The following is a 20,393-nucleotide window of genomic DNA, read 5'->3' as shown; positions in this document are numbered from 1 at the left end:
AATGGGCTGGCCCGGCCTGGACCAAAGCCATGTTTTCTACTAGTGTATGGGTCTTGTACTTTCTTTGTATGAGACTCCATAATCTGCAAGGTGGAAACTAACCAAATATATGGGTTCATTGATTTGTCGTGAAAAATCTCAACACCTTTCCTTTCTCTCTTTTCAAATCAATCATCGGCGCACCCATCTAAAGTGTCAAAAAACGTCTTACATTATGGAATGGAGGGAGTAGGGTTTTTTTTCATATATTTATATCAGTTGTTCAGTTGTTGGTCCCTGAATGATTTTGGCACCACACAAAACTCTGCACCCCGGTCATTTGGCAACCTAGCTGCTGCTGGCAGTTGACTGTATGAGGTTTTACTAGCTGACACCCAAATTTACGTATTTGCACGATCAAGTAAATCGCAGGGCAAATCAAAGCAAGACATGACGATGTAGTAGGTAGTAACGAGCTTGAGACACTCGCTGAGAACCCAAGACAAGGGAAGACAAACTATTAACATTCCTTTAGATTTCCAAATGAATTTTTGTCCCCCTCCTATGATTGGCATGCATGTGGAAATAAGATAAACATGTTTAATTAGGTCAAGTATAGTGCTTGTTCCTCTGCTATTTAGGTTGCAAAGGAATTTCAAAGTACTCCTTGTTAGGCTTCCAATCGACTACTGCTCGGTCACCAAAGTAAATCCTACAAGTTTGGCTCGAACCATATGGCATTCATTGGCTCCTTGGCGCAAAAAGGAAGTGTAGTATTCTTGCTCTTTTAAGCAGTAGTAGGCCTGCACACCATCATCAGTCTTAGTATAGCTCAGAAAGTACACCTTGTTGCATAAATCCCTTCGGCAAGCTGGCCTCGCAATTAGAGCATTGCTTCTATCCCAAAACATGGCAGCATCCTCCATCTCTTCCAAATCCGTCCAATCCATCCTAGACTGATCACGCTTAAATATTCCGATGAACCCAAAATTGCCATTTTCTCCGATAATGGCGACCAGGTCACCTTTCCACTCCGCTAGATAGCTATAGTCCAACTCCTGATTTGTATACACAGTCACTTCCACGTATCGGTTGATCTGGCTTTTGTCAAGGAACTTCCACTCCATCTTTTCCACATTCAAGTCCACGACTCTGAGCCTGCCATTCATGTCTAGGAAATAAACGATGCCATCAAGGAAGACGGGGATGTGAGATGCCATGAAGAACAGCACATCAACATTTCATAAGATTTCTTCCTTCCATTCTTTGTCTCCTATTCGCAATGTTTGAATAAAGAAAACTTCGCAGTCTGGCATGGCTCCCACGGCGAGGACCACAAAATCCGGAGAACCTGGTATGGAAGAGAATGATAATCCTTTGAGGCCAAGGATATCTAGAAGAGGAAGAGAAATCGCATGGCCGCCATCCGGGTAATTCTTGAATGGATTCACTAGGGAGTACATGTGGTCACCGCCTCTTGACATGATGAACCAGGCATTCTTTGTGAAATGCAATAACTGCAAACCCTATGGTTTGAGACTTGAAGCAGGGATGTTTACCCTAATGTTGTACTTCTTCTCGCTCATCGGATCGAAGACGTTAAGAAGATCTTCTTTTGTCCTTGCTGCTAGGCGGGTTGTCATGAGCAATGGCGACCCTTTTGCATGTTGTATTGGGCTTTCAATGGAGTTCCACCGCTTGCAGACAACTTTCAGATGTAGGAAACCGACGAATGAAATTTGTTATGGCAAACTGTTTTTAGGAAAGTATGTAAATATGCGAGTAAAAAAGGCAAAAAAAATTATGTTTCTCTGCCATGGCACCTATACATGCACCATATCAAATTCGTTGCAAGATTTTCCATGACAAACTCAAAAAATTGTTATAGGAACATTTTCTAAACATCTTATCAATAAAAATTTATCTAAATTGCCATGAACTAGAGAATAATTCCCTAATGTTTTGCCATTGATTATAGATCAACATGAGGTTGAACAGAAATAAGAAAGAAACAAGTGCCAGAAAATAATAGAGGTACTCTGCAGACTACAGACTGTACGTGTGAAAAAATAGAAGGTGATGTGTGATCGAGAATATCACATCTAGCTGATCTCGCATATTGGGAAGGGGTGGGAGAAAACGAACACACCCGCACTTGCCTGAAGGGGAAGCTGTCTTCTAGAAGGAGATGACCAACAAAATTTTGGGTCTCAGATTCGATCGATCTGACTGGATCCCGATCCACGAAGGGTGGCAGCAGAGGGCAGTGAGGGCAACATCAAGCCCGCGAGTGATGATGAGGAATGGGTCGATTGCTCATCGATGCGGATGAGCAGCACCATCTCTCTGGTAGCATCGCGCGTCCTCCGCCACCCACAGTGTCTCCTCGTTGAGCTCTGCTGCCTGCTGCATTTCCTCGACCTTGTGCACAATGACTTTGGAGGTGCGCGCCGGCGACGTCCGATGGGGCAATCCCCCATAGCCATCGTTTGGCGGGAGAGAGCAGTTGTGTCGATCGATACCCCATGGCCGCCTGGTGGATTGAGGTAGTAGTCGCATCGCTTCCCCTCCTACTCTCTCATGGTAGCCAGACGTGAGAGATGGCTGCTGAGCGTGGCGGCGGTGGATTCGAGCGATGTGTGATGAGAATCAATCGAAATGGTTGAATGGAGTATGGGACGATGATGGGTAGCAGAATGGAGACGACATGAAGATGAGTATTCTGCAAGGAAGCGTTCGCGTTGAAAACAAAAAAGAATAGCGAATGTTGCCCCATAGATTGCCACGCTGCCAGGGAGCTAAAATTCATGTGTCGCGCAAAAATTGGCTTGAGTGAATATCAGATGTATAAGGTATTTTCATAACTTTACTATTACTACTCCCTTCGATCCATGTTAATTTTAACTCAAATAGATGTGCCTACACATGTATTTCAGCTCTAGATACATCACCTTGAGCGACAATTAACATGGATCAGAGGTATGTTAGATTTTTATGTTTCTTTGCTGGAAAACTTTATTACTGAATTTCAAATTATCACAATTACAATTAGAAACATGTCCTATGATCAACATATCGGATAATTTTGGAACCTATTACTATATCGGATAATTTAGCTTGGCAATAATATAGCACTAGATGTTTATCCCCCGTACAACTGCCTGTTCCTTAGCTACCTGTGTTGCCATGAATTTCCAAGAACTCCTGGCTAGGCTCTCAGTCAACAAGGAAATAGCATGAACTAGTGGCGAGTCACCGTAAATACGTCCATGTCTGGCTGGAACCATACGACGTTCATGTGCTCCTTGGCATAGAAGGAAGGGCGGTAGCATTGCTCCTGGAATGAGTAGAACGCCTGCGTCCTGCCACCACTGTTGATCTCACTATAGTTCGGGAGGAACATCTTGTTACATGAATCTTCTCATGTAGGTGGCACAGCAATCAGAGCATTGCTCCTATCCCAAAACACGGCCGCGTCCTCCATGCCTTCCAACTCGGACCAAACCATCCGAGACCGATCAAGCTTGAATGTTCTGACAGACCCATCATCGCCGTTCTCTCTGATAATGGTGATCAACTCCCCCTTCCACTCCACCAGATAGTTATAATCATATTCCCTAGAATGCACCTCATCGCTTCCACGTATCGGTTGATCCGGCTTTTCAAGGATGTTCCATTCCATTTCATCCTCGTTCGGGTCCACCACCCCAAGCCTGCCATTGATCTTCAGAAAATAGAAGACTCCGTTTAGGAAGAAGGGACTGTGAGATGCCATGAAGAACGGTGCGTCATCGCTGCTTAAGCATTCTTCCTTCCACTCTTCATCGCCCATTCGCCATGTTTGTATCATGACAACTTCGCCGCCAGGGATAGATCCTACGGCAAGGACCACGAACTCTGAAGAACCTGGCACCGAAGAAAACGACAATCCTTTGAGGCCAAGGACATCCAAAGGTGGAAGAGCAATCACATGGCCGCCATCCGAGTAATTCTTGAACGGATTCACTAGGAAGAACATGTGGTCGCCGCCTCTCAACATGGTGACCCAAGCGTTCTTTGAGAAATACAATAAATGTGATCCCTGCAATTTGAGACCTGAAGCAGGGATGTAAACCATGATGATGTATTTCTTCTCGCTCACTGGATCAAAGATCTCAAGAAGATCCTCCTTGTTCCTTCCTGCTGACTGAATTGTCATGAGCAATGGCAACACTTTTGCATCTTGGATCGGGTTGTCATTCGATACTAGTAGCTGCAGTAAGTCGGTGTGTTCACACCACTGCCTCTCTGCAATGCCCTCTTTCTCTTGCTCTCTCGGCAATGTGCAGTTCTTCTTTGAATCACCTATATCAAGTGCATGTTAATTTGCCTGTTTTAGTTCTAATTTGCACTAAGCTAGTCAAATGAGTTATCAATAATATAATAATGTACATACTTACCTCATTTGAGACATCATAGGGAGTGTCCATGGATCGTATTGCTTTCAGACCGAAGCTGGTACATAGTACATAGAAACATTAAACCATTTCACAAATACTATTGCTACTCCTACTAATCAAGCGACTGAATTGAAGGTGCATTAAACTTACCTAGTGGGAAGAGCCCAGAATAGTAGTTGGTCCTCCACATCATCATCATCGTTGTCGTTGTCATCATCGTCATCATCCCCGTCCTCATCCTCGTCCTCGTCCTCATCACATCCCTCGACTACATTTAGGCCTAAGGTCATATTGTTTTTTTAGAACGAAGACGCTCGATGTGTCCAACTTTAAATTAATAAAGCCAACAGTAGGCAGCGACCACAATATTCAAGTCTTACAACATGTCAAAGCCCACAAAAGCTCTAGCGAAGCGGGGGCATGAGTTCAGGATTACATGCCGAAGGCGGCAAGACCAAAGCACGCAGGCTCGTGATAAAGAAGCCAAAAGGATCACCCGAGTCCTACGGGGGCGGCGTTGGAGCTCCCGCCAAAGTGTAGACCTGTTGAAGACGGGCGAGAGCGAGGTGCAGCAGCTCAACGAATTGGCGCCTTGCCAGCGGCGCCCACTGCTGCAAAAAGATAACACATTTGAAGATAACATCAGCCGGATGTGAGGGGAACATGCCCTCAATCGTAAGTTTGTTCCTAATGTGCCATAAAGCCCAAAGTAAAGCCCCAACACAGCTCCACACGACACGGCCAGCAGAACCAGGCATTGACGACAGGAGAACACTTAGCTCAGCACCTGACCTAGGATCCCAATCCCGGCCAACGGCCTCTCGGACCGCACTCCACGCAAACCGAGCCAGATGGCAATGAAAAAACACGTGATTAGCATTTTCAGGCTCCCCACACACCGCACAAGACCCGTTCATCGGTCCATTGCGTTTGGCAATATTAACCGACGTTGGGAGTTTGTCAAGGCACAATTGCCAAAGAAAAATCTTGATTTTTAGAGGGAGCCGAGCCTTCCATAGCCCGGTCGCAACTTGCTGTTGTGGGCCTCTAGCGAGTGCTCGATACAGGGAGTTAACCGAGAACTTGCCGGAGGCGGTAAGGCGCCAACAAACCACGTCTGGGTCTTGGGACAATGCAGCCCCTTCTAGTAGAGATAGCAGGTTTCCCAGACATGTCGTATCCGGGCCAGTAAGTTCCCGCCTGAACTGCAAAACATGGGGGACTCGGCCAAAACTTGCGCCACAAAAGAGTGTGGATCGAGCACAATATTATACAGCGATCTGAAGTGGGACCAGAGAGGTTGGTCGCTGCGGGAGTCCTGCATTAGGGGGTCTCCGGACAGCCGGACTATCTCCATTGGCCGGACTGTTAGACTATGAAGATACAAGATTAAAGACTTCGTCTCATGTCCGGATGGGACTCTACATGGTGTGGAAGGCAAGCTAGGCAGTACGGATATGGATATCTCCTCCTTTGTAACCGACCTTGTGTAACCCTAACCCTCTCCGGTGTCTATATAAACCGAAGGGTTTTAGTCCGTAGGACAACAACCATAACATACAATCATACCATAGGCTAGCTTCTAGGGTTTAGCCTCTCTGATCTCGTGGTAGATCTACTCTTGTACTACCCATATCATCAATATTAATCAAGCAGGACGTAGGGTTTTACCTCCATCAAGAGGGCCCAAACCTGGGTAAATCATCGTGTCCCCTGCCTCCTGTTACCATCCTACCTAGACGCACAGTTCGGGACCCCCTACCTGAGATCCGCCGGTTTTGACACCGACATTGGTGCTTTCATTGAGAGTTCCTCTGTGATGTCGCTGTTAGGCTTGATGGCTCCTACTATCATCGATAGCGATGCGGTCCAGGGTGAGACTTTTCTCCCCGGACAGATCTTCGTATTTGGCGGCTTTGCACTGCGGGCTAATTCGCTTGGCCATCTGGAGTAGATTGAAAGCTATGCCCTTGGCCGTCAGGTCAGATTTGGAAGTTTGAACTACACGGCCGACATCCGCGGAGACTTGATCTTCGATGGATTCGAGCCACAGCCGGGCGCGCCGCACTATCGTGATGGGTATGACCTAGCTCTGCCGCCAAACAGTACCCCAGAGGCCGCTCCCGCTTCGGCTCCGACCTTTAGCTCGGAGCCAACTGCGCCAATTGGGGACGGGTGGCTAGACACCACCTCAGGGGCTGCAGTCTCAATGGCGATCGAGCCAAACACCAGCATAACCCTCTGCGCAGCCCGTGACTCCAAGGTGCCGGACTCTCTTCCGGACTCCGAACCATCCGCGCCCCTGCCAATCGAATCCGATTGGGCGACGGTCATGGAATTCACCGCCGTGGATATCTTTCAGCACTTGCCCTTCGGCGACATTCTGAATTCACTAAGGTCTCTCTCTTTGTCAGGAGATCCCTAGTCGGATTATGGCCAACAGGATTGGGATGCGGACGAAGAAATTCGACGCCCACCCACCACCCACTTTGTAGCCACTATCGATGATTTAACCGACATGCTCGACTTCGACTCCGAAGACATCGACGGTATGGATGATGATGTAGGAGACGAACATGAACCAGCACCTATAGGGCACTGGAAAGCCACATCGTCATATGACATATACATGGTGGATACACCCAATGAAGGCAATGGCAATGAGATAGCGGAGGATGACCCCTCCAAGCCCAAGCGCCGACGACAGCGGCGCCGCTCTATGTCCCGCCAATGCAAAAGTGGTGATACCAGCACAGGAGATAATAACACTCCCGCATTAAGACAACAACAATCCCCTCCATCAAGAGCAGGAGGATGAAGGAGCCATCTTTCCTGAGAGAGCGGCAGACGGAGAGGATGAGGATGACAATTACATCCCCCCCTCCGTAGACGAGGCAAGCCATATCAGAGGATCCCATCGAACAAGAGCGCTTCAAGCGCAGGCTTATGGCCACGGCAAATAGCCTGAAGAAAAAGCAGCAGCAGCTTCAAGCTGATCAAGATCTGCTAGCTGAAAAATGGACTGAAGTCCTCGCGGCCGAGGAATATAAACTCAAGCGTCCCTCCAAGAGTTACCCAAGACGCAGGTTACTACCCCGACTGGAGGAAGAAGCGTATGATACGGCCGATCGGCCACCTCGTGGCCGCGATACAGAGGCATTCCAGCCAAAAGCTCAGCCCCCACCCCAACGCCATTCAAATAAAAAGGCATGGGGAGACACGCCAGACCTGCGAGACATATTGGAGGACAAGGCAAAGCATTCAAGATCGATCTACGGATCACGAGGGCGCACCACTCTGCGAGACGACAAACGTCATGCCGAATACAGTAAAAGTAAATCCGGCCGGGCCGAACACAGCGGGCAAGACCCATTCGGGTTGCATCGCGATATAGCCCAATACAGAGGCGCCGCACACCCCTTATGCTTTACAGATGAAGTAATGGAACATCAATTCCCAGAAGGTTTCAAACCCGTAAACATTGAATCATACGACGGCATAACATATCCCGCGGTATGGATTGAGGATTTCCTCCTCCACATCCACATGGCCCGCGGTGATGACTTACACGCCATCAAATACCTCCCACTAAAACTCAAAGGACCAGCACGGCATTGGCTTAACAGCTGGCCAGCGGACTCCATTAGCTGTTGGGAAGATCTGGAAGCCGCATTCCTCGACAACTTTCAGGGCACTTATGTGCGACCACCAGACGCCGATGACTTGAGCCACATAATTCAGCAGCCAGAAGAGTCGGCCAGGCAATTCTGGACTCGGTTCCTTACAAAGAAAAATCAAATCGTCGATTATCCGGATGCGGAGGCCTTAGCGACTTTCAAGCACAACATCCGAGACGAGTGGCTAGCCCGGCACCTTGGTCAGGAAAAGCCGAAATCTATGGTAGCTCTCACGACGCTCATGACCCGCTTTTGTGCGGGAGAAGACAGCTGGCTAGCTCGCAGTAATAACATATCAAAGAACCATGGTACCTCAGATACCAAGGACGGCAATAGCATGTCACGTCGCAACAAGCATAAGCATTGCATTAACAGCGAAAATACTGAGGATACAGCAGTCAATGTCGGATTCAAAGGCTCTAAACCCGGTCAGCGGAAAAAGCCATTCAAACAAAGTATGCCGGGTCCGTCCATCTTGGACCGTATACTCGATCGCTCGTGTCAAATACACGGCACCCCAAACAAGCCAGCCAATCACACCAACAGGGATTGTTGGGTGTTCAAGCAGGCCGGCAAGTTAATTGCCGAAAACAAGGACAAGGGGCCGCATAGCGATGACGAGGAGGAGCCCCGGCAGCCGCACACTGGAGGACAGAAGAGGTTTCCCTCGCAAGTGCGGACGGTGAACATGATATACGCAACCCACATCCCCAAGAGGGAGCGGAAGCGTGCGCTTAGGGACGTCTATGCGTTGGAGCCAGTCGCCCCAAAGTTCAACCCTTGGTCCTCCTGTCCAATCATCTTCGATCGTAGGGACCACCCCACTAGTATCCGTCATGTCGGATTCACCGCACTGGTCCTAGACCCAATCATCGACGGATTTCACCTCACTCGAGTCCTTATGGACGGCGGCAGCGGCCTGAACCTGCTTTATCAGGACACAGTGCGCAAAATGGGCATAGACCCCTCAAGGATCAAACCCACAAAAACGACCTTTAAGGGCGTCATTCCAGGCGTAGAGGCCCATTGCACATGCTCAATTACACTGGAAGTGGTCTTCGGATCCCCGAATAACTTTCGAAGCAAAGAGTTAATCTTCGATATAGTCCTGTTCCTTAGTGGTTATCACGCGCTGCTCGGGCAAACCGCATTTGCTAGATTCAATGCGGTACCGCGTTATGCATACCTCAAGCTCAAGATGCCAGCACCTCGCGGAGTTATTATAGTCAATGGAAACACATAGCGCTCTCTCCGAACAGAGGAGCACACCGCGGCCCTCGCAGCAGAAGCGCAAAGCAGCCTCTCAAGGAAATCAACCAGTTCGGTGTTTCAAAGCCCGTACACCCTCAAGCGTGCTCGGGGCAATCGGCAAATACACCGCCTGGTGCGATCTGAGCTCGCATAGCAATATGGCGGCCACCCTAATCCCAGCCCAACGGTGATATTCGTGCCGCACGTACATAATTATGCATTAAAAATACCATGGGCATAGGTGGGGAGGGGGGCACAACTGCGGCACGCCCTAAAACGCGACCTAAACCGCACTAGGGGCTTCCCATTTGGTCATTTTTCTTTTTCTTTCATGACCTTAATATTTGGAAACACTGTCCGGCAGAACTATTGCCGAACGCGTGATGCAGCAACCACGGAGGCAGCCAGCTACATTATACCACGGAATTCCCAGGTTGATTACAGTAACGAGAGAAATATTCAATTTAATATCATTCCTCAGCTTGCCCTTGGAAGGGACATAGTCCTACTCTTTGCTTATCGCATTATCTGTATCACTCTGCTTTAACGCGATTTTTAATAAACAATGCATGACATTACGACTATTATTGCATATATATATATATCCATGTGTTCATTAATGACGCCTTGCAACCGTACACTTTGGTACGACCAATACACCAGGGGCTTACGTACCCCACCATGCGGTGTGAAAAGTCCGAACACTTTCACAAGTGCGGCACCCCGAACTTATAGCATTATATGCATCAGCTCCGAATCATGTCTTTGGTCAAATGTTGGGTTTGCCCGGCTCCTATGTTTTGGTACCTTACGTTCCGCTCTATCGGCTAAGGTAGCGCTAGGAGAACTACTGCGATTGTGCCCCGGTTCTGTCGGGCTGAGCACCTCAGTAGAGAAAGCTAAAACTGACTGTCATGATAAGGCGAGAGACTAGTCGCTGTTCGGCGAGGTTTTTCGAGTCCCTAAAGACTTATGCCGCTTAGGGCGAGGGGTCGGCTCTGTCCGGCTTACAGGCGTGTATCGCGCCCCAAATTCAGCCTTCCGAATACCAGGGGCTTCACCAAAATTTAAAATTATAGAATTCTATGGCTAAGTGAGAGTGATAAAGCATTATTAGTCCGGTTTCCTTGTTCGATGTGCTGAGCACCTCACTTGAAGGACCCAAACATGGGAACAAGAGTGCTCAGGTTTATCCCGAACACCCCAGCACTCGTGGCATGGGGGCAGAAGCCGAGGAATAGCCATCTCTCAGATTGGATAAACAGCCAAACAGAAGGTAATATTTTAAATTCACACAAGCGTTGCATAGCGCATATGAAACAAGTTTTCATCATACAGGATAAAACGAGCAAGTTTACTCAAATATTACATCGTTCGAACACTCGTCCGCGATGAGACGGGCGCCCGGCAGAACACCCTCATAGTACATCTCGGGGTGGTGGTGCTCCTTGCCCTCTGGCGGCCCCTCCTTGATAAGCTTCACGGCGTCTAGCTTGACCCACTTCATTTTTACACGGGCGAAAGCCCAGTGTGCACCTTCAATGCAGACGGATCGCTTGACGACCTCCAGCCGCGGGCAGGCATCCACGAGCCGTCTCGCCAGGCCGAAGAAGCTGTTCGGAAGGGCGTCGCCAGGCCACAACCGGACTATAAAGCTCTTCATGGCCTGATCGGCCGCCTTATGTAGCTCGACCATCTACTTCAGCTGGTCACTCATCGGCACCGGATGTTCGACCTCAGCGTACTGAGACCAGAACAGCTTCTCCGTCGAGCTTCCATCCTCGTCCTGAAGAGCTCCGGATCTGGGTAAGTAATCAGTAATTTACTTTTACATGCTTGCTTTGCATATAGAAAGCCTTACCCGCCGCTATCTTCTTCATCGCGTCGATCTCTTGGAGGGCCTTTTGGGCTTCGGCCTTGGCACTTTTTGCACTCTCAAGGGCCGCGGCAAGCTCAGACTCTCGCGTCTTCGAGTCAAGCTCCAACGCCTCGTGCTTTGTCACGAGAGCCTGGAGCTCTTGCTGCACCTCGCCCACCCGAGGCTCGTGCTTCTCCCGCTCGGTGCGCTCCTTGGCTGCTGTATCTTCAGCCTTGGCCAACGCTTGCTTTAGGGTCGCCACCTCGGTCGTGGCCCCTGGCAAACATACAATGATCCTGTCATTTTGCAATCGCGTCCTTTTTTATATATAGATATCTATAGATGGGGTATTACTTACCCTTGTTCTCCTTGAGCTGCCTCTTGGCAAGGCCGAGCTCTTTCTTGGACCCCTCGAGGTGCTGCTTCAGTACGGCGACCTCCGCAGTCAGTGCAGCGGACGCCAGCAGCGAAGCCTGCATATGCATATTGACATACTTACATTAGACTCCTGCGATATTATTTGATCCTCTGTTTGGCTTTTCTTTGTGAACACCGAACAAAGCATCAGGGGCTACTATCTATGCGGTAATATTTCTACTACATTTTAAAACACTTACCTCGAAGCCTGTTAGAAGGCTAGCACAGGCTTCAGTCAATCCACTCTTAGCGGACTGAACCTTCTGGATCACCGCACTCATGATAGTGCGGTGCTCCTCGTCGATGGAAGCGCTGCGAAGCGCTTCCAGCAGATTGTCTGGCGCCTCTGGATGGACAGAGGTCACCGGCATAGGCGTCTTGCCCCTGTTAGAAGGAGACAGCCTGCCCGAGCCCGGAACCGCTGTAGGTTCCGGCGCGGTGTTCGGCTGAGGGCCGAACTCGGAGCTCTCAGGGGCCTTGTCCCCTCTGCTCCCAGAGTCCGGAAGGTCGCCTTGAGGTGCCTCCGGGACTGTCTCCCCTCGATCCGGTGCCTCTTGAGACAACACCTCGGCGTCGTCGGCAGGATCAGGGGAGGTGGCGGTCGGGACTGGATCGCTATCCATGTCCGACGTGCCCAGGGAGCCGTCCGATGATACCTCGATATTGGCTCGTGGTGGCCTACATAATTATGTTCGGCGATTAGGGAAAGCAGTGCGACAAAGGAATCCTATGGGTTACTTTGGTATCCCAATACTTACGATCTCCCCTGGGGCTTGGCCCTGGGCAACCACTCGTCTTCGCCATCGTCGGCGGCGGTGGAGCTGTCCGAAAGGAGAGTCCTTCCCTTCTTGGACCCTTCGCCCCCCCCCCCAGTTGGGACGACCTTCCTTTTTCTATCTCCCCCAGTCGGTGGGGGAGCATCTTCTTCTTCTTCCTCCTCGTCTTTGGGGGAAGAGTGCGCCGCAGAGTCATCGGACGGTGAGTCTGACTACGCCTGGCGTCGGGAACTCTATCGAGCTCCCTTGGCCTTCTTGGTCTTCTCCGGCACCTTATAAGGGGCCGGAGTCAGCATCTTCGTCAAAAGAGCGTCTGCGGGGCCTTCAGGCAAGGGAGCCGGACAGTCGATCTGTCCGGCCATCTTCTGCCAGTCCTGTCAAAAGTACGGGGGTTTAAATCCCGCATAGAGTCAATCTACATAAAAAGAAATGTATCCTGTGAAAGGTAAAGCAGCTTACCGTACTGGCTTGGCGCTTCGCCCTGAATCCGCGGTCCTTAGTAATGGGGGGAGGAACCTCGGCACTTTTGAACATCACCCTCCAGGTGTCTTCATGAGTCGTGTCGAAGAGCCTGTTCAGAGTTCGGTGCTGCGCCGGATTGAACTCCCACAAGGTGAACTCCCCCTGTTGGCACGGGAGTATCCGGCGGATGAGCATAACCTGGACTATGTAGACAAGCTTGAGCTTCTTGTCCACCATGTTTTGAATACATGTTTGGAGTCTGGTCAGCTCTTTCGAATCACCCCAGGATAGGCCCTTCTCTTTCCAGGAGGTGAGCCGCATGGGGATGCCAGATCGGAACTCGGGGGCCGCCACCCATGCGGGGTCGCGCGGCTCGGTGATATAGAACCACCCCGATTGCCACCCCTTTATGGTTTCCACAAAGGAGCCCTCGAGCCATGTTATGTTGGGCATCTTTCCCACCATGGCGCCTCCGCACTCCGCCTGGCGGCCGCCCACCACCTTCGGCTTGACATTGAAGGTCTTCAGCCATAAGCCGAAGTGGGGCTTGATGCGGAGGAAGGCCTCGCACACGACGATAAACGCCGAGATGTTGAGGATGAAGTTTGGGGCCAGATCGTGGAAATCCAGGCCGTAATAGAACATGAGCCCCCGGACGAAGGGATGGAGAGGGAATCCCAGTCCGCGGAGGAAATGGGTGAGGAATACTACCCTCTCATGGGGCCTGGGGGTGGGGATGAGCTGCGCCACATTGGGGAGCCGGTGCGCGATGTCGTCGGGCAGGTATCCGGCTCTCCTCAGTTTCTTGACGTCTCCCTCCGTGATCGAGGAGACCATCCACTTGCCTCCCGCTCCGGACATGGTTGGAGAAGGTTGAGGTGGGAAGTGCAAACTTGGGCACTAGAGCTCGAGTGTGCGAAAAAGGATGAGCAAAGGAGGAAGAAGGCGTGGATAGAAAGGTGGATCCTTCTCCCTTTATATGGGCGGACGAAACTAAGCGTCCCCACTTGCCTGGTAAAACTCGCTTATCCCCCAAGCACCGCGATTGATGGCGCGGTTGGGTTACCCATGCCCGTATTGATGAGAATCCCGTAATAAGGGGACACGATCTCTGCTTTGACAAGACGTGTCGAAAAACTGCCTCACGTTATGTGCGGGGATGGTTAAAAGAAACGGTTCGAATAATCACCGGGTCATGACATAACGTGATGTTGCCGAAACAAGTCAGCAAATTAGATCTATGAAAATATTATTCTCTCTACGGTGGAATGTGGAACTTATTTTGCAGGGTTGGACACTATCCTCGTATTCAAATTCTTCTGATGTATTCGGAGAAGGAACCCGCCTTGCAATGTCGAAGACAATACTGCATGCCGGACTCATCGTCATTGAAGCCTGATTCAGGGGCTACTGTGGGAGTCCTGGATTAGGGGGTGTCCGGACAGCCGGACTATCTCCATTGGCCGGACTGTTAGACTATGAAGATACAAGATTGAAGACTTTGTCTCGTGTCCGGATGGGACTCTACTTGGCGTGGAAGGCAAGCTAGGCAGTGCGGATATGGATATCTCCTCCTTTGTAACCGACCTTGTGTAACCCTAACCCTCTCCGGTGTCTATATAAACCGAAGGGTTTTAGTCCGTAGGACAACAACCATAACATACAATCATACCATAGGCTAGCTTCTAGGGTTTAGCCTCTCTGATCTCGTGGTAGGTCTACTCTTGTACTACCCATATCATCAATATTAATCAAGCAGGACGTAGAGTTTTACCTCCATCAAGAGGGCCCGAACCTGGGTAAAACATCGTGTCCCCTGCCTCCTGTTACCATCCGGCCTAGACGCACAGTTCGGGACCCCTACCCGAGATCCGCCGGTTTTGACACCGACAGTCGCCAATCCAAAGGTCCGTCCAGAAGCGCGTTGAGCGGCCGTCCTTGACCAGGAACTTCGCCCCCATGACGAAGACTGGTTTTAGCTCCTAGATGGAGTTCCAAAAGGGAGACCCCCTTCCAGTTGTAGCAAAGAAATTTCCCGTCGGGAAGTACTTGGCTCGTAGAAGGTCGACCCAAAGACCAGATTCGCCCTGAGACAACTTCCAAATCCACTTGCACATTAGTGCAATGTTCATCAATCTGGAATTCAACACCCCTAATCCCCCCTGGGACTTAGGACGGCACACTGTCGTCCATTTGACTAGGTGGTATTTCCTTTTGATGTTGGCTCCTTCCCAGAAGAAACGAGACCTAGGTGTGTCCAGCTTGGCATGCACCCCCTCGGCAAGCAGAAACATCCCCATGGTGAACATAGGGATCGAGGAGAGACTCGAATTAGTTAGAATAAGCCGTGCACCCGACGACATGAATCTCCCCCGCCACAGGCCGACCCGGCCAGCCACCGTATTGCATAACAGGGCCCAATCCTAGATAGCAGGAGCCCGATCCCCTATCGGAAGCCCCAAGTATTGGAGTGGCAGAGATCCTAACTTACAGTTAAGCAGATCCGCCACCTCCTGACTAACATCGGGCCCCATCCCCATGGCAATCACTTCACACTTGTGAAAATTGATTTTTAGCCCCAACATTAGTTCAAAACACAACAGTATTGCCTTGATCGTAGCAATGCTATGTCTGTCAGGTTCGAACAGCAGCAGCGTATCGTCTGCGTACTGCAGGTGCGATACTCCTCCCGGGACCAACTGGGAGGCAACCCCTCTAAGGTGCCCAGCCACACGTGCCCTGTCTAACATGGCACCTAAGGCGTCGGCCACAAAATTGAAGAGGAGCTGAGAGGCTGGGTCGCCCTGACGTAGCCCTCGTTTGTAACGGAAGTATTGGCCTACTTCCCCGTTAACCACAATAGCCGTCTGGCCCCCCGGGACCAGTTATAGCATATAGTGCACCCAAACGGGCGAGAAGCCTCTACCCAAGAGGACTTGTCTAAGGAAGTCCCAGTTGACACGGTCATACGCTTTTTTGAAATCTAGTTTAAGAAGGATCGCGGGCGCATGAGAACGTTTGAGCGAGTGGATAATCTCGAGCAAAGCGAGTGGCCCCTCCAAAATGTGGCGCCCATGGATGAACACGGACTGATTCCTACTAATAATACGATGAGCTACCGGGGATAGACGCGTCGAGCATGCTTTGGAGCAGATTTTAAAAGGGACGTTGATCAACGCAATGGGTCTAAACTGCCTAATGTTATCAGCCCCCTGCACTTTGGGGATGAGGGAAGGAATCCCGAAGTTTAATCGTGTGATGTCGACTTCGCCACGCATGAAACCGTTGCAAACCCCGAAAATCTGGTCCTGAAGGAGAGTCCAGAAGCATTTGAACATGGCCATCGGCCAGCCATCCGGGCCAGGAGCTGTGTCAGACTTCATGCTATGGATGACGTCATCAATTTCCTGGGTGGTGAAGGCGAGGCCAAGCGCGTCGTTTTTGGCCTCGGACACCCTGCCATCCGGACCCCACATGTCCGCGCGAAGTCGAGCCCCTTGACGTTCGCTCGAGCCCATGAGTTCAATGTAGAACGGATAGACGTGCCGCACTATGTCAACCTGACGCAACAACAGCCCCTGGTCGGATTGCAGTCGAAGGATGGCACATTTGCGATAGTGGCCATTCCCATAGGCGTGGAAGTTTTTTGTGTTCGCGTCGCCTTTCAAGGTCCATTTAAGCCCCCCGCGGCGCCGCCAGTACTCCTCCTCGGCACGGAGGACCGACTCCACCTGTCCCTCTAGGTTGTAGCAGTGGGCCCACTCTGCCTCGGAGAAAGGGTAGGAATTGGCCTGAGCGTCCAGAACCGCAAGCTCCTGGACAAGACGAGCCCATCGGAGTTTATCTTCGCGTCCCTGGTTGGCCCCCCAGCCCTTAAGAGACGCGCATAGGCCCGCCCCGGACGCGACCCACAGCTCCATGGGGCCCCGCTGGGGGCGAGCCTGTTCACACAGGCCTCCCACTTTTGCCTGAATACCTGATCAAAATCAAGGATTTCGAACCAAGCAGTTTCAAAGAAGAAACGTGGGCTACGCTTGATCATGTCCTCCCTGGTGGACAAGACCAGAGGCACGTGGTCAGACCCGATCCTAGTTTCGGCTACCAACGAGCACATAGGAAACCACAGCTCCCAGTCGGCCGTAACAAACACCCTATCTAGCACACACCGCACCGGCGATAGTTGTTTGTTGGTCCAGGTGAACCGCGCTCCAGACCTGGCCACTTCCCTAAGTGCCATGGCTGCGATCGCATTGTTGAACATGGCGACTCTGTTCCAGTTAATGTTAGCATTGTTCTTGTCGCCGCCCCATCACCACCGGCAGATGCTGGGCTTCCGCAGAAGCCACTCTGGCCTGGAGCTCGTTCAGAAAATCTAGCGAGCGCGAGTGGTCAGTTGGGCCATACACCACCAGCATCACCCATTCCCGCATAGATGCCCTATGTCTAACATGAGCAGAAATAAAAAAGGTTCATGTCTCCCAAGACAGAACCTCAAAGCAAAGGTTGCTTAGGCCCATGAGCAAGCCACCAAAGTGGCCGCGGGCCGGGAACCAATGCCACACGAAGCGCTCCAGGGGATCAATTGTGAGAAACTCATGATGCCGAAACTCAGCCTTAATGGTTTCTTGGATGCCTACCGCGTCAATGCCCTCATTGCACAAGTACTCTTTAAGCTGGGTCCGTCTCCCAGCGTGGCCGAAGCCACGAATGTTCCAAAAAAGGAAACACATCAAATAATGCGGTTACGGAGGCGGATCCCGCGTGAGGTCACCACTTTTTCCACACGCCTCGTCCTTAGGGGCAGACGAGGGGGAGAGAAGGAATCCTCCCCTGCGGATACCGCGCTCTGATCGGGCAGTGCAGCCACGGGCAAGGGTGCCCCTGCTCCCTCTGCCGTTGCGGCCGCGCGTGCAACGGCAGAGGTCACCACTTTTTCCACACGCCTCGTCCTTAGGGGCAGACAAGGGGGAGAGAAGGTATCCTCCCCTGCGGATACCGCGCTCTGATCGGGCAGTGCAGCCACGGGCAAGGGTGCCCCTGCTCCCTCTGCCGTTGCGGCCGCGCGCGCAGCTGCAGCACTAGCAAGTGCTGCCTGCGCTAGTTCCTTCGCACGAACTAAAGATAAAAGCGCACGGGCATCATCCTCACACGCCAAATCCACCCCACTATGCCCCAAAATAGCCCCCAGATGCGTGTCCGAGAAAGATTCTAGAATCGTAAAACGAGAGGAAGGGGGATTATCGTCAATCTCCATGGTCTTCTCGGCCTGCAGAAGTTGCACGCGTTGGAGCGAAGGCATGTTGCCCTTGGCTCCCTTGGGACGCCCACTGGTGCGCGTCGGGGTAGGGTCCGTGGCCACCGCCTTGGAGCGACGCGCCTTGATCACCGGGAGCGCCACAGCCTCCGCCCACAGTGCAGTGGCCAGCCTCAGCGAGGCAGCCGCAGGACCGCCAACAGCCGGGGCCAGCGGAGAGGCAAAAGCCATGACCGCCTGCTTAGGCGTAGGTGGCGTGCCTAGATTCTCCATCGGAGGGATCGACGCCACCTTGCGGCATGCGGTCTTCTTCACCTGCCTCACCGAGCCGCTCTTGCTCGCACCACCAGGGGATGGGGACAGCCACATGGCGGAGCAGGCCCCCTGGTGTCTGCCCCCGAGCCCCAGGGAGCGCACACCTGGCAGGAGAGAGGAGCGACACCCAGAGTCGCATGATGCCGTCACTCCCCGTTCCGCCTCGGAGTCGAGGGCCAGATTGGACCCGTACTGGTTCACCTCCAGGAGAGCGCCCGTCGCGCCGGGAGGCAAAGACGCAGCCGCCCCCGACCCCTTGGGAGTACCCGCCATCTTGTCCAGTGACTTGTCGTGGATGCCCAGCTTGTCCCATGCCGCAGTGTCGATGGAGTCATCCCCCATGCTCTCGTCGTTGTCGCGGTCCGCATCTTTGCCTTGTCGCCGGGGCCTTTGCCATTGGAAGGTGGGGGCGGGGGAGGTGCTACGCCGCGCCCCGGCGCCGCCAGCTCTGGCTCCAGCTTGATGTCGTACCCCTCGCCGTTGTACCATAGTTAGACGCGACCGCGCAACTTGTCAGGGGCACGGCAGGCGAACCGCATCTGCATCGGACCCACCTGGATCAGGAACAGCTTGTCGACCGCAATGGGGTGGCCGATCATGGTGGTGGCCGCCATGAGCCTATCGACCCGCCGTTGTTTGGGGGGACGCCCCACAGCTTCACCCACACCTCGGGCATGGTCATGGCCTTGGGCACCTCCTCGCGCGCCTCCCGAATCTCCGCCATGATGTTGTTGATGGAGAGGAACAGCTTCTCGCTGCGCGTCGCCATCCTTAGCATCGCCTTGTTGGGAAACACCACCGAGAACCGGTCCGCGCCGACCGGAAGCACCTGCCAATCCCATTCGCCCTTGAAGAGGTGCGGCAGCTCCGCCTCCAGAATCGCAGAGGAGAGCAGGCCTGGAGCGGCAGAGATGAAGGCCGAGTCCGAGCCCAGCCCTCGAAATTAGCAGCGACCTCTGGGCCCTCCACGAACGGCAGGCAGAAGAACCCCTGGCCCGGGATCGCATTCCCCATGATCTGCAGCTGCAGTGGGCTGCCACGGGTCGGGTAGTAGGACGAGGCGTGGACTTCTTCTTGACAGAGGATGCAGAGGGGCTTGAACGAGCACTCATTCTGGAAGTGGACGACCCGCCCGCACTTGAAGCACTCCGGCCCATCCGCCGCCTCCATCTCCACCGGGATCGGCTCCGCCGCCATGCCCTTGGACGAAGACGGCACCCCCGTCAGCGCAGGCACAGCCCGGCGCAGATCTGCCACGGGCCCCGGCCGCTGCTTCTGCTTCTTGGCGAAGGGGTCGCTGACCTGGTCACCGCCGAGAGGGTGCTGCATCTCCTTACGCTTCAGCTCCTTCTTCTTCTCGAGGTCGCGTTGCCAGTGCTCCTCCTTCTTTTGATGCTTGCGCTCCTGCTCCTTGATCCACCACGAGGGCGGCGGCCCCCAGCCACCTGCCTCCGCCTCCTGGATTGCGAGCTGCATCTTGGCCTCGGCGCGCAGGTCGCGCTCGCGCTACCGCTCGGCTTCGGGGTCCAGGGGAGGCGACATCGATGGCTTCTCCCCGCGCCGCTCCCCGCGCGAGCCCATCCGCACCACCTCGGTGAAAGAGCGATGAAGAGAAGGGGGAGGGGAAAGGCAACACAGCCGTCGGGCTTGCTTTCCCAAGCGGCGGATCTGAGCAGTGGTGGCTGGAAACCCTAAGGAGGGATCTAGCGCACCCCGGCGCACCCACATCCATTTATAGGGGAGGCGGGGAGGCAACCCTAGTGACACGTCGGCCGACCGGGCCTCGGGCCGCAAAGGCGCCCCCACGGCCCCCTGGGCCGCCTCCAACGTACTCCCAGCCCGCAACACCAGGTCCGACCCCACCCCTGTGGAGCCAGGCCCCGAGGGGAGCACCTCAGGCCCCCCAACTGGACCGGGCGGCCCAACTGACGCCAGCGGCCCACCAATGGACCGCGACCCAGCCAC

At 52.8% G+C, this 20,393-nt stretch overlaps 1 pseudogene; it reads right to left on the bottom strand.

Moving 5' to 3' along the window:
• Positions 1-691: 691 nt before the first annotated feature.
• Positions 692-1,715, bottom strand: LOC147983720 (uncharacterized; annotated as a pseudogene).
• Between the last annotated feature and the right edge of the window lie 18,678 nt (positions 1,716-20,393).

The sequence above is a fragment of the Triticum urartu genome, chromosome 2A (genome assembly GCF_056163025.1).
Source record: "Triticum urartu cultivar PI428250 chromosome 2A, HENAU_Tu73, whole genome shotgun sequence".
Classification (NCBI taxonomy): domain Eukaryota; kingdom Viridiplantae; phylum Streptophyta; class Magnoliopsida; order Poales; family Poaceae; genus Triticum; species Triticum urartu.
This window is presented reverse-complemented; position numbering and strand designations above follow the sequence as displayed.